This window comes from Lygodium microphyllum, chromosome 4 (genome assembly GCF_053477565.2).
Source record: "Lygodium microphyllum isolate KBCC chromosome 4, Lygodium_microphyllum_v1.1.10, whole genome shotgun sequence".
Taxonomy (NCBI): Eukaryota; Viridiplantae; Streptophyta; class Polypodiopsida; order Schizaeales; family Lygodiaceae; genus Lygodium; species Lygodium microphyllum.
This window is the reverse complement of record NC_141138.1, coordinates 113,969,663-113,995,534: the sequence shown is the minus strand read 5'-3', so window position 1 is coordinate 113,995,534 and position 25,872 is coordinate 113,969,663. Positions and strand designations below refer to the sequence as shown.

The 25,872-nt window shown below is 42.2% G+C and overlaps 1 protein-coding gene and 1 pseudogene across 5 annotated transcripts in view; one reads left to right on the top strand and one right to left on the bottom strand.

Annotated features, from left to right (window-relative positions):
- On the bottom strand, positions 1-25,872 carry LOC148037492 (uncharacterized; annotated as a pseudogene).
- The window catches only part of LOC148037491 (uncharacterized), a 119,051-nt gene continuing 95,549 nt past the window's right edge, over positions 2,371-25,872 (top strand). For all 5 annotated transcript variants that reach the window (XM_087676442.1, XM_087676441.1, XM_087676443.1 and 2 more), the window contains exon 1: positions 2,371-2,672. The gene's annotated coding sequence lies outside the window, so the exon portion shown is untranslated. The remainder of the gene's footprint in view (positions 2,673-25,872) is intronic.

The window sequence follows — 25,872 nt, the reverse complement described above, 5'->3', positions numbered from 1 at the left end:
TCATGCAGTTTGGATCTGATTCCATCTGGGCAACTGCTGTCCATTGCTATCTCCATCAGTTGACGCCTGATTTCCAGCCCTCTTCATGCAGTTTGGAGCTGATTCCATCTGGGCAACTGATGTTCCTGCGCAGACCTGTTGCCATAGAGCCTGCCACATCATCACAACCGTGCATTTGCTTCCTATAGGCTATCGCCCAACCATCTTGCCTATCGACTGACAATTTTCTCTCTCCTCTAGGAGTTGCCAACTCCTATAGGTTGTTGCCAGGCTGTTCTGCTTGTGTTTGGCAAATTTCTCTCTCCTACAAGCTGTCCTGCTTGTGTTTTTAGTCTTTCTCTCTCCTGCAAGCTGTCCTGACTGCGTTTTTACTCTCTCTCTCTCTCTTAGCATGCGTTTTTAGTATTTCTCTCTCCTCACTGTCGTTTGTATCAGATCTAGCTTCTCACTATTGTGTTTACAGATTCTCTCCAATCATAAGAAAAGTTCTCTTACTCTCAACTCATCAATAGTTTGAAGCTTTAAAAAGCATTATAAACATATAACATAGTCAACATATATCAAACAATATAGTTTGAAATGCACATTGCTATGCTTTACAATCCATTAACTTAAAAAGCCCACCACATAAGCACTTATAATGATTTATAATATGGTATCTTCAAAATGTTTCCTATTACATTAGAATGCATAATGGAAATTCAACTCATATGTGAAAAAATACATATTCGTGTAAATAAATATATAAAAATTTAATATTAATTTCAAAATTTTTAACTAAATTTGATATTGAAATATTGGAATATAGTGAACAAGATTGTGTTTTGTATTTTTAATATTATACATATATTATTTGTTTATTTATTTAAAATAAAAGTTGAATTTTTTATTAAATTATAATTTGATTGAAAATACATACTTAAACTATAATTTAACACTTTGCTTTGGATCTACATTCGATCACAATAGTGAAGTTTGATGTTCTATATGCTTATAATTGATATAGCTAAAATATACACATTAGAAATTGCATGTATAATTTAAAGCATAAGATAAAAATACATGGCAACATAAAAAGAAGAGCATAGAATTGAGTATGAGCATTGTCCTTTGGGATCTTTTTTTCATCTCTAAGGTGGAGAGAGACCCTTGGAACACAAAAGCCAAAATATTACTAGAAGAGAAGATGCTACAATTTATTAATAAATGTTGAGAGTGGTAAACAAATGGTACCTTTAGTGCACTTAGGGAAATTTTATGAAGGTTGTAGTGTCATTTGGACTCGAATTGCCATATGAGAAGAGTTAAAAGTGGATAGACATGCCATCTTATTTTACATTTTTCAAAATCTCTCTCTAATCTCAATCTCTCTCCATTCTCTTACAAAATGACAATTCTATTTGGGTTTATTTTTACTTTCAAGAATTTGCAAATAAAGTCGTACTGACTTGTAGGGTTGTGATGTTAACAAATCTCCTTATCCTATGGTCCTAATAGTAGAGCCAATAAACCTATACACATTCAAGTTGAAGGTTTTTGTTATGGTCTCCTTGTTGGTTATGCGAAAGGGAATGTGTGCTTGACAATCTCTAATATTGCATTGGTAGATGATTAATCATCCAAGTTCACTTCCAACAATAGACTATATAGGAGCTATGGGAACAAGATTGATTATAAATCATTGAGAAAGGTTTGTAGCAACCTGCTTATTGGGACTTATTCCCGATGGCATCAATTAGATGCATGTGTAAATATTTTCTACTATTAATCTCAGTATGATTCACATTATTAATGTAAAAAGATATTGCATCGATAGTTCAGTGAAACCCATAGTTATAATTCCAATAGTAGAGTGGAATTTGCATAAGCATGATCTAACATCTTGAAAATGTCATGGTTGTACCCATTGGGTCAACCGGGCCAAGGGTTCAATTCCTCCAAAAGTTCCATCATGAATTGTTACCGTTGTCTATTAATTCAAAAAAATATTACGTTGAGAATTCTATGAAATGTGTGGTCATAGTTCTTATAGTAGAGTGGAATTTGTATAAGAATTAACTAATGTCTTGAAAATGTCATGGTTGTACCCATTGGGCCAACCAGGCCAAGGGTTCAATTCCGAGAAAAGTTCCATCATGAATTGTTACCATCATGTATGGTTAAGGTCCACCCAAATCTAAAGCGACAAATACCTATAATCTCAATGATCTGAGCTTAGAGGAAAGGGAGGACAATTATGATTGAGTGAAGCCTCACACGCACACACACACAGATATATGCTATATGTTATTACATATATAATTATTAAAAAAACCTAAAAATTAAATAAATAAATAAAATAAAAAAATTAATGCCCCCAACTCCGCAGAGCATGGTTTTGCGCTCAAATCGCCACAGAGCGTGAACGACGATCTTTATTTATTGATTTATTTTCCCTCTTGTTTTTGTGGGTTGCCCACACAGATAGTTTCTGTCAGGATTGCGCTGATGGGTTGTCCACGGCGGCTTCGGTGCAGCTTGGGAGACCAAATTGGCGCCCTCTCTTCTGCTCCCTGAGGAGAATTGGGATTCGGCATTGCACACGATTTCTTCCCCTGTAAACGCAAAAATGTCTGCCCATCATCCGGCAGACTCGAATCGGTTAATTTGTGAGGATTTGCACATACCTTGAGGTAACCCATTTTTGCTAACAACATTGCCAATTGCAATTTCAAGTATAAGGCTGGCTCTCAATCTGTATACTGTTGTAAAAAATAAAACGCTCAATAGCAGAGCAACACACTGTCCATAATAACATTGATAATTACAACTTCAAGGAAACATAGCATTCTATCTGACAGAGTTGCAAGTACGGAAAGGTTAGCATAGGCTCCCAGTCTCACAAACATGACCGTCCTTATACAGTTATAAGTTCCACAGGGGAGCAACATATTGTCACAAGTTGACGCCTCTCTGCCGATGCCATTGACTCTCTCTGTTCGGTCTCTTCATCTCGTTGGCTGGAAGTCCTCTGCACAAGTTCCATCTGAAAATTTGAGGCCGTAATTGAACTCAGTTACATTGTGCCAGCATCCATGACTGTTTACACACAGACACAACGCAGATCAGTTGCACTCTTACCCACCTGCACATAACCTTGAAGATGAATGCTGTGATTGGATTTCTTCTGTGGGAGTGAATTCTGTCCACCCAAAAATGGGCATTATCAAGGCACAAAGTCTTGTTGACTATTAGGTCTGAAACTGCGAAAAACAACCGAATTTTCTTCATCCGGGGTATGCTGCTTGAACTTGGGCTCGCTGATTGAATGTCTCACATACATGTGGGCCATGTGAACGAATCAGGGTGTAGACTGGAGCAAGTGTTTCTGTTGAACACTGACTACAAGTTACTAATGCATCACTAGTTGATGGATCTAAAGTTTGGCTTTGATGTCATCATGGAGCAAGCACCAACTGAAGAGAAAAGGAAGGCACCCAGTCTGGGCTGGCATGGTAGTCTTCTTGCTTCTCTTGCCAATGAATACATAGGTGCATAAGTGCATGATGATGTGATAAATGTGTGGATCAAGAGATGTTGGGGCATCCCATCTAATGCAACGGGTATAAGTGGGAAAAAGAATGTAGTGGCTGATGCATTGTCTCGTAAACCCCAGATTTCAGCTGCTAATCTTGTGTATCACATTGAGTTCCCCATGAAGAATTAGTATGTTGTTGATTTGGATTTGGGTAATGTATATGGTCAGCTTTGTAATGGCCAGAGGCATGAGCATTGTTTGTTTAGAGATGGTTATAATGCATAGATGGCTATGTGTGACAAAGGAGTTGAGGCCAAAAGATGATGACTGAGAGTCATGCTCCTCCCTGTGTAGGGCATCAGGGTATAGATGCTACAGCCTACAGTTAAGGCAATGGAGCACTTTTTCTATTGGCCTGCTTTGAGTCATGATGTTGCGGTTTGTTAGGACATGCATAATATGCCAAAAGGTTAAGTATAATAGATTGAAGATGTTGGGTTTATTGCAGTTACCTTTCTAGAATATCTATAGGGAATGATGGGATATGGACTATGATTTGCAGGTTTAATAAGTAGGCCTATTTCATTTTGGTGAGGAAGAAAATAAAGGTTGATCATATGTCATGGTTGATTATGCAACACTTATTTTCATGGCATGCTAAAGTTAATCATTAGTGATTGAAATCTTCGGATGACCAATTTGTTTTGAAAGGGACTATTTGAGAACATGGATACCATGCTGAAATTTTCTTCATGTTTTTTCATCCGCAAACAGATGTTTAGTCTAAAGAAGCTAGTTTCACAGTGTCACAAGACACAATGAGAGCAATACTTGCCTTTGGTTGAGTTTGCATATAATAATATAGTGTATAGTTCCATAGGTAAGGCGTCATTTAAAGTTGTGGAAGGTGACGAGAAAGTTCCTTTTATTTTGCACACTATGGATAAGATCTTTGAGGCTGATCACTATGTGGAGAATATGGATGTAGTCAATGAAATGTTAAGGATGTACTTCAAAGATCGTAGAAAAAACAAAAGAGGGTAGCTGACTACCATAGATGTGCTTTATAGTTTGCAGAAGGTGACTATGTATTGTTGCATTTTGAAAAGGCAAGGCTGAAAAAGATGAAAGGTAGAGAGAGATTATATCCCAACTTAAGTACTTCCAAGTGTTAGAGAAGATTAGTGATGTTGCTTACAGGCTGAAATTGCCTCCACATTGGTGGATTAATAATGCCTTTGATGTAAGCTTGTTGAGATATTTTCATGGTGATGTGCCACAGGATGTATCTGCTAAATTCAGCTTGAGGTTGGGGAGTTGTGTAGATGTTGACACATAAGGAGAGAGAGATCAGAGGTAAAGTTTCTAGGAGATACTTGGTGAAATTTTAGAATTATCTACGAATGGATGCCAAATGGATGGAAGATGATGACTTGGTAGACCATCCTCAATTGTTGCAGGCTGCAGCTTTACCTTGAGGATTTATTTATTTATTTTTATTTTCTTGGTTGTTGTTGGTTGATGGATTGCTTGTTTAGAAAATATGGGTTGTGGTTGATTAAGTATCTGACCTGACTAACAATAAAGATGGTCAGCAAGACCTTCATAAAACAAATAAGCTATCCCTACTATTATTGGGTATTGATGACGAAGAAAGGGGCTAAGGGTGGGTGAAGCAAATATGGTGCGTATGTGGAGAGGCAAAAAAGATGGGCGGAAGTAAGCTAGACAAGCCAAGCAAGCAAAGGGAGACTGCCTTGAAGAATTGCCATAGGATGTCCATGAATATGGTGGATCTAGAGTCGACCACTCAGAAGACGAGAAAGGGGTAAATGTGCACATATGCATGTTTATAAGAATAGAATGCCATGTAGGGGGTAACGTAAGGGAAATGCAATGATGGCATACTTAAGCAAAGTGCAATGAAAATGTTGCTATTGAACAATGCCTCACAGAGGAATCATTTACTTGTTGAATGTCCTTTTGCAATCACATAATCTTGATGGTGCGGATGAGAATACAAGAGTACAAAATATAGAATGTTTGAATCAAAGACTGGAAAACCATATGCTCATACTACCGAAGGAAGAAAGCCGCCCCCTCTCAAATTGGAAGGAAAAGTTGAAGGCTTGCACCCTCTCCGTGTCAAGCTAAAGAAGTAGGGGCGGTGTATCCAAGTTGATCTTAGGTAGAATATAGTGCAACATCGACTGATTGACCACTTTGGTCAATATATCAGCATAGTTGTTGGATGATGGTACAAACTCTAGGCGTATACTCCCTAGCTCAACTTGCTCTCTGGTCAAGTGGAAGTGGAGTTCCATATGTTGTGTCCATGGTGTAATGATTGGATTGCCCACAAGGGCAATGGCACTATGGTTGTCACAGAGTAGACAACAGTAGGAGAGTTGTATGGAAAATGAAATGCTCCCAATAGACACCTTAGGGAGATGGCCTCAGTGATACCATCAAACAACGCCAAATACTTAGTCTCGGCTGTGGAAGTTGCTACCATCTCTTGTATATGGCTTGACTAAGAAATGGGAGTTGTGCCCAAGGTAAAGAGGTAGTTGCTATGGGAATGCCGCGTGTTGGAGTCTCTTGCCCCATCTGAATGAGTGTAGCCATACCAACATAGACCAAAATCATATGTGAAATCATAAGCGTAGATACACCGAACACATCTCAAAACACAAATAAGTAATTCAATGTGACATGCAAGATGTAGTGAAATACTGAGTGATCAGACTGATTGAGCTAGCTAGATCTGGCCTAGTATGAATCAACTAGAGAAGTTTCCCTACTACAGATCTATAGGCGTGCTCATCAAAAGTTGTTCTATGGTATCATTAGACAACTGGACCGTGGGATCAAGTGGTATGGCTATAAGCCATGTTTGATCGGAGCAATACTATTCCTCTAGCTTAAGAGCATACTTCTACTGAGACACAAAAATACAACCCTCAAAACAAATTACCTCCATTCTCAGTTGAGCTAGCTAGATCTGGCCTAGTATAAATCAACTAGAGAAGTTTCCCTACTACAGATCGATAGATGTGCTCATCAAAAGGTTGTTCTATGGCATCTTTATAGAAGTGGACTGTGGGGTCAAGTGGTATGGCTATAAGCCATGTCTGATCGGAGCAATACTATTCCTCTAGCTTAAGAGCATACTTCTACTGAGACACAAAAATACAACTCTCAAAACAAATTACCTCCATTTCCAACAAACCAACGTTTGTCATCTCAAAACTAGCATAAAGCTTGGCCTTAGTTTCTACAATGGCAGCAAAATTTAGAGCCAGTAATCAACAAAACATCTACGTAAAGTAGGATATAACTGACCCCCTCTGAAGTGGTACGTACATATAAGTTTGGGTCATAAGGGGTAAAATGGTGCCCTTGAGTTCGAAGGAACTCATCCATCCTCTGGAACCAAGACCCCAGTGCTTGTTTCACTCCATAAAGAGATTTTTGCAAAAGGCGAAATACCTTATCTTTTTGGTTAGTAGAAGAAAACCTAGGTGGCTGCTCCACATAGACTTCCTTCTCCAAAAGATAACCGTTCATAAAGGCACTTTTGATATCCATCTGATAGATCAACTAACCACGGAGAGTGGCTAGCGCAACCGACAAATGGAATGATATCAATTGCACAGTAGGAGCAAATGTCTCTTCATAGTCAATACCTTACTTCTGTCAAAACCCTTACACTACAAAGCGAGCCTTGTATTCATCTAAAGTTCCATCAGCTTTTGGCTTAGTTTGAAAAATCCGCTTCGTCCCGATTACTTTCTTGTGAGACTGGGATGGTCCACCAAGGTCCAAGTTTCATTTTGGTCAATAGTCTCTAGCTCCTTTTTCATAGCCTCTTGCCATTGGGGGTGCCAAAGAGTCTCTTGCTAACTATTTGGTTTAGAATACATGATATAATCACCTTTAAATAGTGATGCAAATGAAGCCTAAGGTGCAAGCGGAGTAGATCTTCTAGGGCCCTCTGAAGTGGAATCTGGTGGAAGGATCCTTGAATTCTGCATGGTCTGCTAGTACTAGTGAGGTAATAGGTCCTTGGAGCTGAAGAATCTATAGGTGGATTAGGAGCGGGAAGAAGTTCTAGTTCAGTAGGCACTTTTGCTGATGGTGTAGGATGAGGAATCGGCTTCGAGTCTGGTGCAAAAGACTGCACTATATCCCTCTTGTCAAATACTATATCTCTCCTGATGATCACCATGTTTGTTTGAGGATTAAACAAATGGTTGACTTTCGCTTTGAGGGAGTGATCTACGAAGATCAAGAGATTAGCTTGGGGAGTGAGCATTCCTTTGTGATCATTAGGAGTGTGTGTGTAGGCATGATACTCTAAGACTCTAAAGTGGGAGTCCAGACACTAGAAGCCAATTGCCAAAAAAGGCCTCGTAGGGGGTATAGTATGGGGGAGTTTCATAAATGGGGGAAACGGAAATGGGAAAAACCGGAGTTTCGGAGTTTCGGCCAAATTTTGAAAAGGGGAAAACGATGTTTCGGATTGTACACTAAAAAAAATATAGTGATATGTGGGTGTGTAAATATATCAATGTCTACAACAACATGTATTCAAATTTCATACAAAACTTTGAGTCTTCATGTCATATGATTAAAATCATGATTCATTATACATTTCACAAGTCACGAGTTACGACTCACGAGTGAAAATTAAGGAGTTAAGACTGAGGACTCAATGGTTGAAACTTAAGATAGCTTAATACAATTAAGACTCAATTTTCAAAATATAAGGTAACAAAATGAATTAGAATTTATGACTCATAAATAATCTATGATCTAAACTTTAAAGAGCAGTGAAGACTGACATTAAGAACAATGGAACAAGAATCAAGATGCATAATAAGTGGGATCAAGATACAATGATAGTAACTATGTCATGTGAATAATCTATTATTTATCAAAACTTCAAAGTCCAGTGAGGCTATAAGTATCAACATCAATGAACAACCGACAACTCTAGTCTGGACTCTGCACTGCTAAACTGGCTCCTGTATATCACGAGTTATCTGGACTCTGAGGATCTGTGCACCATCTCCTTGTCTGACTCCGAGGTCCCTAATTGAGAAGTTGATGAAGCAGCCTAGTCTCATCCTCAGACTCTAGCTCAGACTCTACCTGTGATGCATGACTATGTGTGGCCCTTACTCTAACTCTCCTCTGTGCATGAGTCTCATGCACCGGTGCCGATAGCTTCTCATAGAGCATGGAGTAGATATCCCGCTCCTGTGGTATCTGCGGAATGTCACACACCTCTATATCAATCTTGTTAACATTCACCTGTAAAGGTGAACGAGACAAAGATATATCATATGAGAGGAGATTCAATATATTCAATGTTCAAACTTCATACATATCACAATTTACAATCCAACTTCCAAGCAAATTAGCAATGTCAAGTGTCAAGGACTCAAGGTTAAAAAGTTAATTATACATAATACTAATCATTACCAATTTACCTGTGAAGGCTTAGGGGACAGAGCGGTCCTCTCAAGAAGCTGGAGATTACAATGGCAAAACACTAAACGCTCCAACTGGGCAGTTGTGAGCTTGTTTCTTTTTTTGGTGTGGAAGAGGGCCCATGTGCTCTAATTCCTCTCAGCAGGTCCTGAACTACAATCTTGCGAGAGGACCCGAATGACAATGCATTTCTATTCAAATTTAAAAGGTTGAGGTTAAGTAATTGGCAATTGCTAATATGCATGCCGTAAAATCAATATTTGAGTGGGCAATAAATTACAGAACTTGTTACCCAGGTTGCGTAATGCATTAGATAATTAAGATTAAAAATATAAAAGTCACCAGTCACATACCAAAGTAGGAGCACAATTGCCGTATTTCTCCCACCAAGAGACAGGCTGAAGCTATGTCTCTTGAAGCCTAGTTGTGGGTCGGCCAAAATGAAGAGAATGATTGCGGAATGCCAGCAAATCATCCTCTACTCTTCTCATCATATCTATATCATCCCCTGTGAGGTGTCTCATGTACTCCATGAAGCCCTTCTCTAAGTCCTCGCTAGTGTACTGCTTCTCGCTACGCCAAAGGGGATGCAAGATATGTTCGACAGCATGGATTGGTTTATGGAATCAATCCCATTGTGCATTCCACACTGCACGAACACTACAAGGAAAGAGAGGTATAGCGACGGCGGGTAGCGACGCAGGGATAGCGGCTACACAAATAGTGACGCCCCACAGGGAAAAAAAAGAGGGCCAAAACCCGAGCGTGTTTCATTTCGCGCATTTTCGTGAGACATTTCGAGAGGGAGAGCGAAAGAGAGAGCGACCGTTTTGCATAGAGGGTGAGAGAGAGAGAGGGAGGAAGAAGGCTTGTTGTTGCCGCCGCTACCGTTTGCGAAGGAGAGGAGGGAGAGAAAGAGAAAGAGAGGGGGAGAGGAAATGGGAGAGAAAGAGGGAGAGGGAGAGGGAGGGAGAGAAAGAGAAAGAGAGGGGGAGAGAAAGAGAGAGAAAGAGAGGGAGAGGGAGGGGGGAGGAAATGAGAGGGAGAGGGAGGGAGAGAAAGAGAAAGAGAGGGAGAGGGATGGGGAGGAAATGAGAGAGGGAGAGGGAGGGAGAGTGCATTCTCTCTCTCTTTTACTTTTGCTTATATGATTTGTGTATATATATTGAGAGAGGGAGAGGAAATGAGAGAGAAAGAGGAGGAGAGGGAGAGGGAGGAAATGGGAGAGGGAGGGGGAGGGAGGGAGGGAGCGAGAGAAGGAGAGGGAGAGGGAGAGGGAGAGGTAGGGCGAGCGAGAGAAAGAGAGGGAGAGGAAGAGGGAGGAAATGGAAGAGGGAGGGGGATGAAATGAGAGAACGAGAGGGAGGGAGAGTGTATTCTCTCTTATTTATTTATTTTTTGTATAATTTGTGTATAATGAGAGAGAGAAGAAATGAGGGAGAGGAAGGGAGAGGGAATGAGAGGGAGAGGGGGGGGAGACGAAAACATAATAGAGAAAATATAATAGGAAAATGAGAGGGAGAGGGAGGGAGAAGAAATGAGAGGAGAGGAAGAGAGCAAAAGGAAATTAGAGAGGGAGAGGAGAGAGAAAAAAGAGAGAATGAGAGGAGAGAAAAAAGAGAGAATGAGAGGAGAGAGAAAAAGAGATAAGATGTTAAACATAATAGGCAAAGAGAGAAAGAGGGTGTGGGTGAGAGTGAGGGCGAGGAAGGGAGAGGAAATGAGAGAGGGAGAGGAAGAGAGAAAAGGAAATGAGAGAGGGAGAGGAGAGAGAAAAAAAATTGATAGAGAGAGGAGAGAAAAAAGAGAAAGATCATTAAACCTAATGGGAAAAGAGAGAGAGGGTCAGGGTGAGGGAGGGAGAGAAAATAAGAGAGGGAGAGAAAGAAAGAAAGATAAATGAGAGAGGGAGAGGAGAGAGAAAAAGAAATGAGAGAGAGGAGAGAGAAAAAGAGAAAGATCATTAAACCTAATGGGAAAAGAGAGAAAGAGGGGGTCAGGGTGAGAGAGAGAGAGGAAATGAGGGAGAGAGAAAGAAATGGATATGAGAGAGGGAGAGGAGAGAAAAAAATGAGAGGGAGAGGAGAGAGAAAAAGAGAAAAAAAATCATTAAATCTAATAGAGAAAGAGAGGGTGAGGGTGAGGGAGGGAGAGGAAATGAGAGAGGAAGAGAAAGAGAAATGTAAATGAGAGAGGGAGAGGAGAGAGAAAAAGGAATGAGAGAGAGGAGAGAGAAAGAGAAAAAATCATTAAACCTAATAGGGAAAGAGAGAAAGAGAGGGTTAGGGTGAGGGAGGAAGAGGAAATGAGAGAGGGGGAGAAAGAGATAAAGGGAAATGAGAGAGGGAGAGGAGAGAGAAAAAAATGAGAGGGAGAGGAGAGAGAAAAAGAAAAAAATCATTAAATACTAGTGTTCTATGATACCATATGCTAGGTCATAGAAAAAGAGAGAGATGGAAGGAGATGATAACAATCTAAGAAAAGAAAAGAATGATAACAAAAACAAATTGTTTGTCGTAACGTAGACAAAATGGAAAACGAAGGTCCTGTTGTTGAAGATGACGAGGCGTATCTTAATTAGCGTGTCCCATGTCCTTGCTCTCAATGCAAGCTGGCAATTAGACGAAAACGCCGATTGTCTATAGAACACGTACGACGATTTGGCGAGTTTCAATCTGAGATCATTGATCAGGCGATTGCGGATTTTCAGCAAACGGTAATTTGAAGTTAATATCAATCATGCATTGTACTCGCAAGATAATTGAATACCATATACAATAAGATTGGGTCTCGCTGGCAAATTTTCTATCCAGGAAGGTGATGTCTCATCCCAAGGAGGAGTGCACCCTTTGTGGCCAATTAGAAGAGTACGTAGGCGTGCGATGGATGGAGTGCAGGAGCCAATCCACCACTTGCAAGGCCAATCTATACTGTCAATGCCAGAGGGGATAGGCAACCTTTCAGACCTACCTACAATCTTGGAGCCTGAGATGGAGGCAATGATCGATACATTGATTCCCATGGATGTCGAGACTTTTGATCCTCTTAGAGAGGAAGCATCTATATCATTATATGATGGGTGCCGAGTATCTCAGCTGAAGACACTGCTTGCACTCTTAAGTGTGCAAGCAAAATACGGGTGGAGCGATACGAGTGTCATCGAGTTGTTCAGGTACCTTGTACATACGCTTCGTTGATTTTTTTTTCCGGCACTATTATTACAAACATTTGTGCTTTTTTAAGGTGTTTTATGATTTTTTTTAGGTTATTGAAATATCATATATTACCACTTGCAAATACCATGCCCGAGTCTCGTGATGATGCACGACATGTTTTACGAAAGCTTGGCATGGACTACAATAATATCCATGCATGTATCAGCGATTACATACTGTTTCGAGGAGAATACAAGACTATGGAGACATGTCCAAAGTGTGGTGCTCACAGGTATCGACAGGACTTGCAAGGGCAAACCATCCCTAAAAAAGTTCTCAGACACTTTTCGCTTATCCCCCTCATAAACCACATGTTTCGTACGTTTGGCATGGCGAGCTTGACAACGTGGCATGTGCAGAATAGGTCCACGGATGGAGTTCAACGAATATCAACGGATTCACACGCATTGAGCCACGTTGACTCTATCTTCCCAGGCTTTGCCCAAGAGCTAAGGAATCTTCGGCTTGGTCTTGTAATGAATGGCGTAAATCCATTCGGTCTATGCTCAACTTCTTACAGTGTGTGGCGTATAGTCCTTGTCAACTATAATATCCCTCCATGGCTTTCTACGAAGAAATGACATCTCATACTTAGCTTATTCGTTCCCGGTCGCTACAAAGTCAAAAATATGGACGTGTATCTTCGTCCATTAGTCGATGAGCTTAAGATTTTGTGGGAGGAGGGGGTCACCGTGCAAGATATGAGCATGCGTGATGGTCCGCGGTCAGCCAATATTCGAGCCATTCTCATGTGGACGATGCACGACTTTCCGGGATTCGGAGGTTGCTCAGGCCTCCGTTCTCGCTGGTAATATCTATATTTTATCTCGTTTAAGCAAGTATTCACTGGGTCGTGGTGTTGGAACAAGTCTGGTTATCTCAGGTTATCATGCATGTCCATTGTGCGGGCCACAGTTAGACTCTCGAAGGTCACGAACCATAAAGAAGATGGTATATCAAGGATACGCTGCTTTCTTGCCAGAGGATCATGAACTTAGGGAAGGTTTCCTTGGATGACCTCCAACACGTATGAACGCCGCAAGTTGGTATGAGCTGAAAATGGTCCATGCGGAATCACATCCAAACGGGATGCGGCGGCTCTCAGGTTTCTACGAGTTGCCATATTGGACCCACTTACATGTCAACCACTTGTTGGATCTCATGTATATTTTCAAGAATGTGGGCAGCTTGCTATGGGACCACATCACAGGAAAGAGAGATACTATAGGGGCACGAATGGATTTGAAGGAGGTAGATAAGATGGAGGTGCTTTGGCCGCAGTTGAGTGCTGTCACGTGCAGCTTTCCCGCGCTCCTTGGGTTTTGTCCACTAAAGAAGAGTGCATTGTGAAGCAAGCAATCAAGTCTATCTGCACTCCGACGGGTATGATGCGTTCTCTCAGGTCCGCATTTTCTAAAGACGACCAATTATCAGTGCTAAAATCCCATGACTGGTATAAGATATGCCAGGTTTGTACTATGAATGGATTGTAATTGACGTGCGCATTTTGCTATTTAGAGTATAGCCATTATTCATAATGCTTTCTCATTTGTGAAAGTTTGTACTACCGATCGCGATCGCCAGAAATACGCGGGGTCATTTACAGGTTGTCGACTTTGGTGCAATGGATCTCATAGAAGGAGATTAAGACGTCCCCTATTGAATCTGCGAGACGGGGAATAGTGGAGACGGTCTGTCTCTTTGAGAAATACCTGCCCACCAGCATGCTCACGATACAAATCCATCTTCTTGTGCATCGTGTAGGTGAAGTGGAGATTGCTGGACTTGTCCATACGTGATGGATGTTCTTCTTAGAGCGCTTTATGAAAACCCTGAAAGGCTTTGTGCGACAATAAGCTCGGCCAGAAGGTAGCATGGCTAAAGGTTGGTTGGTGTCTGAGGCGCTAATGCATATTTCACAATGGCTACCAACTGTGGATCCAGACAATGAAATGCTATGGTCGCTGAAAGACGATGAGACTGACTGGAAATGTGGTGGTTGGAAATGGGGTAGAAAAAAAAATGGATGCCTCAATGGAGGAGAAGGTGAATCGCTTTTGTATGTTGCATCATGCCTCTATGGAGACGTGGCTCGCCAAGTATCAGATCGCTAGGCGTGAATCGCTTTTGTATATTGCATCATGCCTCTATGGAGACGTGGCTCGTCAAGTACCAAATCGCTAGGCAAGATCGAGAGGAAGCGCGAGCTGAATTCTGACGTAGTACGCATTATCGACCGATTCGATATCTCGAAGGCATGGAGGAGATGTCGCGGTTCATGTCAACACGATGGTTGCATGGAGCTTTGACCGCAGCGTCTCGCGAAGAGACAGAGGTCTTAATGGAGCAGTGGGAATTCTTGAGGGGATGTAGTCCAAAGGTGATGAGGGGTTTAGAATCTGTCCTATCTAAATTTTATATGCGACATCTAATTTGAGTGTTTCAATGTACAATACAAAATATATAGTGCAATGTGGTCACGTGGATGGCATTTTCGCGTGGAGCGTATTGACAAAATGGGCTACACAATGGATTGTGGTATCATGGCAAGGTTCGAGCAAGAGGACCGGCGACGAGCAACGAATCCAAATACGGTTGTGGATGAGATTGAGCATTTTGGGAACTTGCAAAGTATTGTTACGGTGGATTACCGTAACTTCTCCATGATACTATTTGATGTGCAGTGGTTCAAAGTGGTATTTGGAGGAGCTGGAGCAACAGTTCGATGAGGTCTATCTGGATTTCTCGAAATAGATTCCGAAAAAAAAAGGACGGATTTGCACACCTTTGTGTTGCCGGCCCATTGTGAACAGGTGCATGGACTCATTTGTTTGCTAATTGCATTACGATATGGTTTATGTTACAATGGTTTGAACTCTCTTGTACGTGTTTGTGAACATGTAATCTTCTATTCAAACCCCCGACAATCTCGATGGTGGTATATTATACCTTCAACTCTCTGAAGTGCGAGAGTATATGATCAAAGCGATGTTCCGAGCATAGATGAAGATAATATGCAAATAGAGGGGTCGATATTGCAAGGGGTGGAGGTCGTCGAAAGCTTAGAGCCAACATCGGCTAACAATGATGAAAATATAGAAGTCCAAGAATTCTTTGAGAACAATGTAGACTCGTTTTGTGGTGACATGTCTATCGACCTTCTAGTGTATGCGGAGTTGTGTTAGGAGATTAACATGGGACCATGGAATACTTCATACTTGGAGCATCCACTTACTTAATTTGTTGACCAATCGCTTATAATGGTACATAAGATATGCATTTTAAGTGATCTTTTTTTAAAGGATTTATATTACTGTGTTTAGTCTGATTTAAATTGATTATTCTAATATCATTTTTTGTCTGTGTAGGTAATATTTTCAGGATGAGTGGAGGGATGAGCGATGAGGAGTTATAGGATATCTTCACACGCATGTCTCTAGACCAGATCGCGAGATTCAGAGATATGGCAGACCAAGAGCTGTCTCGGTCTTAGTCAGGGCGCTTTGCTAGATCTACTTCAATGCGATCAGATGCTTTGGCTTCGAGCAGACGATCTCGACGCTCCAGACTTGGGTCAGAGAGAGCGAGTGCTTCGGGGTCAGGGAGATGTTGCAGAGATACAGAGGCAGCGAGCCCGCGGTCGATACGGGATATAGGTGCGACTCCTCGCTCTCGTGGCCTTTCCAGGGAGCGTGGCTCAGGCTCAGGTGGATGCTGTGGAGGCACAGATGCAGTGTCTCCGTTTCATCGTTCAGCTGGAGTTGCGTCACCTCAGGGATTTGTCACACGTGTGGGGACGTCTACTCCAGTTACTCCGGCTTTTGCTCAGCCGTCAGTAGGTGGCACCTCTATGGGTGCCACTCCAAGAGATTACCCCGGTCGGTAGACCGGATGCACAGGGGTCTCTTGGATATGCCCAGGAGCGTGGACGCAGATGGGAGAGGATTCATTTTAGGCAAACTCCAGGGGGATATGGATATTTAGTCGATGGTAGGTTGGGAGCCATTATCATGAATGATGAGGGGAGGAGGGTGATGGCTCGCATGAGAGAGTTGTGTCAATAAGTTTTTCGGCACAATGTCTTGGATCATTGGAAGAACATACCGGAGGGGAGTAAGGACTATATAGTAGCATCCTTGTACGAGGAGTTTCCGGTTCTAGCCTCAGTAGATAGATTTTCTACTGGCTGGATGATGGATTGCATGCGTACATACATGTTACACAGACGGTCCCACGCACGCATGGCAATCAAGAGTGGGGTTGTAAAGCCCGAGTGGTTAGATGCAGACGGTTGGCGCCGACTGAGGGAGGATGCTACAAATTCTCCAGAACGTTGGAGTCAGCAGCGCGAGGCGGCGAGGGCACGACTCGAGGCCGGAGTGGTCCATTATCTTGGTAGTGGCGGCCTTAAGACATATTTGGAGAACTTTGTAAGTTTTTATTTTGTTTTGCTTGTTTATTTTTTTGTAATATTTTTTGCACTGACAATCATGTTTCTAACAGTTAGCATTTTGTTTTCTTTGCAACACTTCATTACAAATCGCAATCTGACTGGCTTTGAGACTCCACATGCAAAGATGCATGGTCTCACTTCATTGATCGGCCGATTGTATAGACGCGGCGGCTCTGTGACTCATCTTTCTTGTCCGTAGTTACCATGTTCAATCAGAATGCATTATTGTATGGTGGACTGATATATTGTTTCTTTTTCTGTAGAGTCCGTTCGATGCTCCTTTGTGGCGGGACGAGCTTTCGGGAGACAAGGATATGTAGCTCGCCCTTGGATCCCTGGAGCTCACATACTTTTATTTTTGAGTCCCCTGATTTATGTAGACATTATTTATGTATTAGTGATATTTTGTAATGATTGTATTAATCGCTTATTATGCGATCATGTATTTCTTTTATGTAACAGTGTTATGATTTCAGTATACATTGTTTTTGTTTGCAAGCGCATTGTACACAGTGCAGAAACTATTTTGTATGGCTCTAATAAAGCACACAGTGCTATATGTGGCAGGGCAGCAAGCCGCCCTGCCACAAATTTTTTTTTTCCCTGTTATCAGCGACGGTAACAATGTGCTTGCATAGAGATTGAACACAAATTTTTTTTTCCCTGTTATCAGCGACGGTAACAGGGATTTTTTTTTTTTTTTGGTAGTAGGGTAGACGTGCCACATATAGCACTGTGTGCTTTATTAGAGTCATAAAAAAATAGTTTCTGCACTGTATACAATGCGCTTGCAAACAAAAACAATGTATACTGAAATCATAACACTGATACATGAAATAAATACATGATCGCATAATAAGTGATTGGTACAATCATGACAAGATATCGCTAATACATAGAAAATGTCTACATAGATCAGACGACTCAAAAATAAAGGTGTGTGAGCTCCAGGCATCCAAGGACGAGCTACATATCCTCGTCCCCCGAAAGCTCATCCCGCCGCAAAGGAGCATCGAATGGACTCTGTAGAAAAAGAAATAATACATCAGTCCACCATACAATAATGCGTTCTAATTAAACATGGAAACTACAGACAAGAAAGATGAGTGACTTACAGGGCTGTCGCGTCTATACAATTGGTCGATCAATGAAGTGAGACCATGCCTCTCTGCAAATCGAGTCTCAAGGCTAGTCGGATCGCGATTTGTAATGGAGTGCTGCAAAGAAAATAAAGTGCTAACTGTTAAAAACATGATTGTCAGTACAAAGAATATTACAAAAATATAAACAAGCAAAATAAAAGAAAAACTTACAAAGTCCTCCAAATATGTCCTGTGGCCATCACTCCGAAGATGATGAATCACTCCGGTCTCGAGTCGTGTCCTTGCTGTCTTGCGCTGCTGACTTCAACGTCTTGGAGAATATGTAGCCTCCTCCCTCAGTCGGCGCCAATCGTCTGCATCTAACTACTCGGGCTTTGCAGCCCCTTTTGATTGCCTTGCGTGCGTCGGATCGTCTGTGTAACATGTATGTACGCTTGCAATCCATCATCCAGCCCATAGAGAATCTATCTATTAAGATTGGAACCGGAAACTCCTCGTGCAAGGATGCTACTATGTAGTTCTTGCTCCCCTCCGGTATGTTTTTCCAATGATCCAAGACGTACCGAAAAACTTGTTGGCACAACTCTCTCATGTGAGCCATCACTCTCCCCTCATCATTCATGATGATGGCTCCTGACCTAACATCGATTAGATATCCATATCTTCCTGTAATCTGTCTAAGATGGGTCCTCTCCCATCTGTGTTCACGCTCTTGGGCATATCTAGGAGACCTTTGTGCATCTACCAACCGGGGTAATCTCTCTCGGAGTGACACCCATAGGGGTGCCACCTGCTGACGGTTGAGCAAAAGCCGGAGTAGATGTCTTCAAAGGTGTGACAAATCCCGGAGGTGACACAACTCCAGTTGAACGATGAGATGGAGATACTGCGTCCGTGCCTCCACAGCATCCACTTGAGCCTGAGCCGCGCTCCTTGGAAGGGCCACGAGAGCGAGGAGTCGCACTTGTATCCCGTGTCGACCATGGGCTCTCTGCCTCTGTATCTTTGCAGCATCCCTCTGACCCTGAAACACTCCCTCCCTTTGGCCCAAGTCTAGGGCATCGAGATTGTCTGCTTGAAGCCGAAGCATCTGATTGCACTGAAGTAGATCTAGCAGAGCGCCGTGATAAAGACCAAGATAGCTCTTGGTCTGCCATATCTCTGAATCTCGCGATCTGGTCTGGAGACATACGTGTGAAGATATCTTATAACTCCTCATCGCTCATTCCTCGATTCATCCTGAAAATGTTACTTGTAGAGACAAAAAATGATGTTAGAATAATCAATTTAAATCATACAAAGCATAACAATATAAATCATTTAAAAAAAATAACTTAAAATGCATATCTTATGTACCCTTATAAGTGATTGGTCAACGAATTCAGTAAGTGGATGTTCCAAGTATGAAGTATCCTATGGTCCCATGTTAATCTCCTAACACAACTCCGCATACACTCAAAGGTCGATAGACATGTTACCACAAAAGAAACGAGTCTACCTCGTTTTCAAAGAATTCTTGGACTCTTGTATTTCCATCATTGTTAGCCGATGCTGGCTCCAAGCTTTCGACGGCCTCCACTCCTTGCAATATCGACCCCTCTATTTACATATTATCTTCATCTATGCTCGGAACATCGCTTTGATCATATACTCTTGCACTTCGGAGAGTTGAAGATATAACATACCACTATCGAGGTTGTCGGAGGTTTGGATAGAAGATTATCTGTTTATAAATACGTATAAGAGAGTGCAAACCATTGTGACATAAATAATGCCGTAATGCAATTAGCAAACAAATGAGTCCATGCACCTGTTCATAATGGGCCGACAACACAAAGGTGTCGCGCAAATCCGTCCATTTTTTTTCGGAATCTATTTCGAGAAATCTAGATGGACCTCGTTGAACTGTTACTCCAGCTCCTCCAAGTATCACTTTGAACCACTGCACATCGAATAGTATCATGGAGAAGTTACGGTAATCCACCGTAACAATACTTTGCAAGTTCCCAAAATACTCCATCTCATCCACAACCGTGTTTGGATCCGTTGCTCGTCGCCGGTCCTCTTGCTCGAACCTTGCCATGATACCACAGTCCATTGTGGAGTGCATTTTGTTGCACTATATATTTTGTATTGTACATTGAAACACTCAAATTAGATGTCGCATATAAAATTTAGATACGACAGATTCTAAACGCCTCATCACCTTTGGACTACATCCCCTCGAGAATTCCTACTTTTCCATTGAGAGCTTTGTCCCTTCGCGAGACGCTGCGGTCAAAGCTCCATGTAACCATCACGTTGACATGAATCGCGGTATCTTCTCCATGCCTTCGGCATATTGAATTGGTCGATGATGCGTACTACGTCGGGATTCAGCTCTCGCTTCCTCTCGATCTTGCCTAGCGATCTGGTACTTGGTGAGCCATGTCTCCATAGAGGCATGGTGCAATATATAAAAGCGATTCACCTTCTCCTCCATTGAGACATCCATTCTTTTTTCTACCCCATTTTCAACCACATCTCCAGTCAGTCTATCATCGTTCTTCAGCGACCATAGCATTTCATTATCTGGATCCACCGTTGGTAGCCATTGTGAAATATGCACTAGCGCCTCAGACACCAACCAACCTTCAGCCATACTACCTTCTGGCCGAGCTCGTTGTCGCACAAAGCCTTTCAGGGTTTTCATGAAGCGCTCCAAGAAGAACATCCATCGCGTATGGACAGGTCCAGCAATCTTCACTTCATCTATAAGATGCATAAGAAGGTGGATTTGTATCGTGAGCATGCTGGTGGACAGGTATTTCTCAAAGAGATAGGCCGTCTCCACTGCTTTCCGCCTCGCGGATTCAATAGAGGACATCTTAATCTCCTTCTATGAGATCCATTGCACCAAAGTCGACAACTTGTAAATGACCCCGCGTATTTCTAGAGTAAGACATCCTGCGATCGCGATCGGTAGTACAAACTGCCACAAATGAGAAAGCATTATGAATAATGGCTACACTTCAAATAGCAAAATACGTACGCCAATTACAATCCATTTGTTGTACAAACCTGGCATATCTTATGCCAGTCATGGGATTTTAGCACTGATAATTGGTCGTCTTTAGAAAATGCGGACCTGAGAGAACGCATCATATCCGTCGGAGTGCGGATAGACTTGATTACTTGCTTCACAATGCACTATTCTTTAGTGGACAAAACCCAAGGAGTGCGGGGAAGCTGCACGCGACCATCAGCACTCGACTGCGGCCAAAGCGCCTTCATCTTATCTACCTTCTTCAAATCCATTCGTTTCCCTATAGTCTCTCTTTCCTGTGATGTGGTCCCATAGCAAGCTGTCCACATTCTTGAAAATATGCATGGGATTCAACAAGTGGTTGATCTGTAAGTGGGTCCAATATAACAACTCGTAGAAAACTGAGAGCTGTCGCATCCCGTTTGGATGTGATTCCGCGTGGATCATTTTCAGCTCGTACCCGCTTGCGGCGTTCATATGTGTTAGAGGTTGTCCAAGGAAACCTTCCATAAGTTCATGATCCTCTGGCAAGAAAGCACCGTGTTCTTGATATACCATATTCTTCATGGTTCGTGACCTTCGACTAATTGTGGCCCGCACAATGAACATGCATGATAATCTGAGGTAACCAAACCTTTCCAATACCACGACCCAGTGAATACTTGCTTGAGCGAGATAAAATATAGATATTATCAGTGAGAACGGAGGCTTGCTCACTTGAGCACTCTCAGAATCCTGGAAAGTCATGTATCGTCCACATGAGAATGGCTCGAATATTGGCTGATCGCGGACTATCGCTCCTGCTCATATCTTGTACGGTGACCCCCTCCTCCCACAAAATCTTAAGCTCATCGACTAATGGACGAAGATACACGCCCATATTTTTGACTTTGTAGCAGCCGGGGACGAGTAAGCTAAGTATGAGATGTCCTTTCTTCGTAGAAAGCCATGGAGAGATATTATAGTTGACAAGGACTATAGGCCACACGCTGTAAGAAGTTTAGCGCAGACTGAATGGGTTTACGCCATCCATTGCAAGACCGAGCCGAAGATTCATTTGGCTCTTGGGCAAAGCCTGGGAAGGTAGAGTCAATGTGGCTTCATGCGCGTGAATCCGTTGATATTCGTTGAACTCCATCCGTGGATCTATTTTGCGCATGCCACGTTAAGCTCGCTATGCCGAACGTACGAAACATGTGGTTTATGTGGGGGATAGGTGGAAAGTGTCTGAGAACTTTTTGAGGGATGGTTTGCCTTTGCAAGTCCTGGCTCTCCCTCCCTTACCCTAACCCTCTCTTTCTCTCTTTCCCTATTAGGTTTAATGATTTTTTCTCTTTTTCTCTCCTCTCTCTCATTCCTTTCTCTCTCCTCTCCCTTTCTCATTTACCTTTCTCTCTCTTCCTCTCTCATTTCCTCTCCCTCCCTCACCGTTACCCTCTTTTTCTCTCTTTCTCTATTAGATTTAATGATTTTTTTCTCTTTTTCTCTCTCCTCTTTCCCTATTAGGTTTAATGATTTTTTTTCTTTTTCTCTCTCCTCTCTCTCTCTCTCATTCCTTTTTCTCTCTCCTCTCCCTCTCTCATTTACCTTTCTCTTTTTCTCTCCCTCTCTCATTTCCTTTCCCTCCCTCACTCTCATCCTCACCCTCTTTTTCTCTCTCTATTAGATTTAATGATTTTTTTCTCTTTTTCTCTCTTCTCTCTCTCACTCATTTTTTTCTCTCTTCTCTTCCTCTCATTTCCCTTTCTTTCTTTCTCTCCCTCTCTCATTTCCTCTCCCTCCCTTACTTGGACCCTCTCTTTTTCTCTTTTCCCATTAGGCTTAATGATTTTTCTCTCTTTTTCTCTCTCCTCTCTCTCATTTCTTTTTCTCTCTCCTCTTCCTCTCATTTTCTTTTCTCTTCCTCTTCCTCTCTCGTTTCCTCTCTCCCTCGCCCTCACCCTCTTTCTCTCTTTCCTTATTAGGTTTAATGATTTTTCTCTATTTTTCTCTATCCTCTCTCTCTCTCCAATTTTTTTCTCTCCTTTCCCTCTCTCATTTACTTTTCTCTCTTTCTCTCCCTCTCTCATTTCCTGTCCCTCCCTCACTCTCACTCTTTCTCTCTTTCTCTATTAGATTTAATGATTTTTTTCTCTTTTTCTCTCTCCTCTCTCTCCTCTCTCTCCTCTTCCTTTCATTTCCATTTCTTTCTTTCTCTTCCTCTCTCATTTCCTCTCTCTCCCTCACCCTGACCCTCTCTTTCTCTCTTTTTCCATTAGGCTTAATGATCTTTCTCTCTTTTTCCATTAGGCTTAATGATCTTTCTCTCTTTTTCTCTCCTCTCTTTCTCATTCCTTTTTCTCTCCTCTTCCTCTCATTTTCTTTTCTCTTTTCCTCTCCCTCTCTTGCCCTCTTTCTCTCTTTCCTTATTAGGTTTAATGATTTTTCTCTATTTTTCTCTCTCCTCTCTCTCTCACTCATTTTTTTTCTCTCTTCTCTCCCTCTCATTTATCTTTCTCTCCCTCTCATTTCCTGTCCCTCCCTCACCCTGACCCTCTCTTTTGTCTATTTCTCTATTAGATTTAATGATATTTTTTCTCTTTTTCTCTTTTCTTCCCTCTCTCTCCTTTCCCTCTCTCATTTTTTTCTCTCTCCTCTCTCTCTCACATTTTCCTTTCATTGTTTCTCTTCCTCTCTCATTTCCTCTCCCTCCCTCACCCTGACCCTCTCTTTTTCTCTTTTAGCATTAGGTTTAATGATCTTTCTCTCTTTTTCTCTCTCCTCTCTCTCATTTCTTTTTCTCTCTTCTCACTCTCTTTTATTTCTTTTTCTCTTCCTCTCCCTCTCTCATTTCCTCTCCCTCACCCACATCCTCTCTTTCTCTTTGCCTATTATGTTTAATATCTTATCTCTTTTTCTCTCTCCTCTCATTCTCTATTTTTTTCTCTCCTCTCCCTCTTTCATTTCCTTTTGCTCTCTTCCTTTTGCTCTCATTTCCTTCCCCCTCCCTCTCCCTCTCATTCTCTTTCTCTTTCTCTCCCTCTCTTTCTCTTTCTCTCTCTCTCCCTCTCCCTCTCCCTCTCTTTCTCTCCCATTTCCTCTCCCTCCAATATACACAAATTAAACTCTAAACAAGCAAAAGAGAGAGAGAATGGACTCACTGTAAAGATATGGCGAGGGTTTGGCGGCTCCTCTTTGCGACGGCGATTCCTCCTCTCCTTCATGAACGGCGGCGGCGGCGGCGGCAAGCCTTCTTCCTTCCTCTCCCTCTCTCACCCTCTATGCAAAACGATCGCTCTCTCTCTCTCTCTCTCTCTCTCTCTCTCTCTCTCTCTCGCTCTCCCTCTCGAAATGTCTCACGAAAATGCGCGAAATGAAACGCACTCGGGTTTCGGTCCTCTTTTTTTTCCCTGTGGGGTGTCGCTAAATGCGACGCAAATAGCGATGCAAATAGCGATGCCGCTATCCCTGCGTCGTTACCCGCCGTCGCTATACCTCTCTTTTCTTGTAGTGGAATCTCATCAACCCTATAGATAAAATATGTTAAAAACTTAGATGTTAGAATAATGATAAATCATCAAGGAGTCGTTAATACCAAATAATTACACGCGTAAAAGTTAAACAAAAACTTGTCTTTGGGCAAAAAGCTATTGCGAAGCAAGGCGTCGCCAATTTTATCCATATACTTATATAGAAGCCCCAAAGTACTTCCCTCCATATTAGTGATGCGCAATACAATGTAAATAGGAGTGAGACTTTTCACCAATGCCTCTGCCTCAACCCACCAACTCTCATTTAAAATATTGCGTCTAAAAGCAAGAGCCTTTGAAGACTCTCTCACTCCATGTGAGCCATTCTTGGCATGCAATGGTCCGTATCAAATTTGGACGGACCCGTATCAACCTCTCCAATACAGTAAACTTATAAGCAAATCGAGTGGTGGAGGGTTTCAATAGCTCAAGTGTGCTATTGGCTCGAAACATGCTTGTGACGAATGGCCTCTTCTTCACAAATCTTACCATGCTTGTTGCTGTCTTGAAAATGTCATCCACCCAAGATGTTTGTCTAACATCTTCAATAAGCAAGTCAAGTCAATGGGATGCATATGGAGTTCATACTATGCTCTGAAACTCCTCAAGCATATGTCCCATAGACACACAATTGCTTCCATTATCTGTCATCACCTGTACCATATTTTGGACTCCTATGTCCATAATGACCTGTCGCATGTGCTCCCAAGTGAAAGCTCCTATGATGGTAAGACCTGAGGTAGAGGCATTGATGGCCTTAATGAACATGGTGCCTTTACATGAAGACACCAAAACATTGTAAATATTTCTTCGGCGCATATCTGACCATCCATCGTATAATATTGTGTATCCATATTTTACCCATGTCTCCTTCAAGGGCTTCAATTGAGCCTTTATGGATGATTTTTCCTTTCGAAGCTCCCGTGTGCGTAATGCATCTGCGGATGGACCTTCCCACTCACACCCTATGCGGCTTACTGCCCTGATTGTCTTTTTCCATTGATGTGTAGTGGCCACATTAAAAGGGATAGCACACCGAATAAATAAGCGTGTGAGTTGCCTAGTTGTCTCTACAATTGCCTACCTTTGAAGTCGTGTATGGACACTTGTACCATGCAAGGAGCCCCTTTGCCCACCACCACTAGAAGATGGCAACGGGGTCCTTTTTGCACTTGGACCCGATACAGATATGGATGCACTTCTTTTTGATGGGTCACTTGCATCTCCAATTTGGCTAGCGCCACTAGGCCTACTAGCCTCTCTTTGTCCCACTTGTGTTTCATTAGCTCCATGTGGTGTTGATTCATCCTCTTTTAGCTCAATACCCATATGCTTTCGGCGCCAAAGATGGAGACTTACTGTTACTTATGCCGGCACATTTGCGCAAGGTTCGATGTCTTTCTTGGGAACGCAAGCCAAGTGGTCTTTCACACGTGTTACACTCCCCGATTTCTCCAATCCACAATAGTTGCACTGCCACTTCTTTGATTTGCCGGAGCCCTTGTATCCCTTGATTGGAGTGACGTGCCTTCAATATGGATCTGGCGCCAT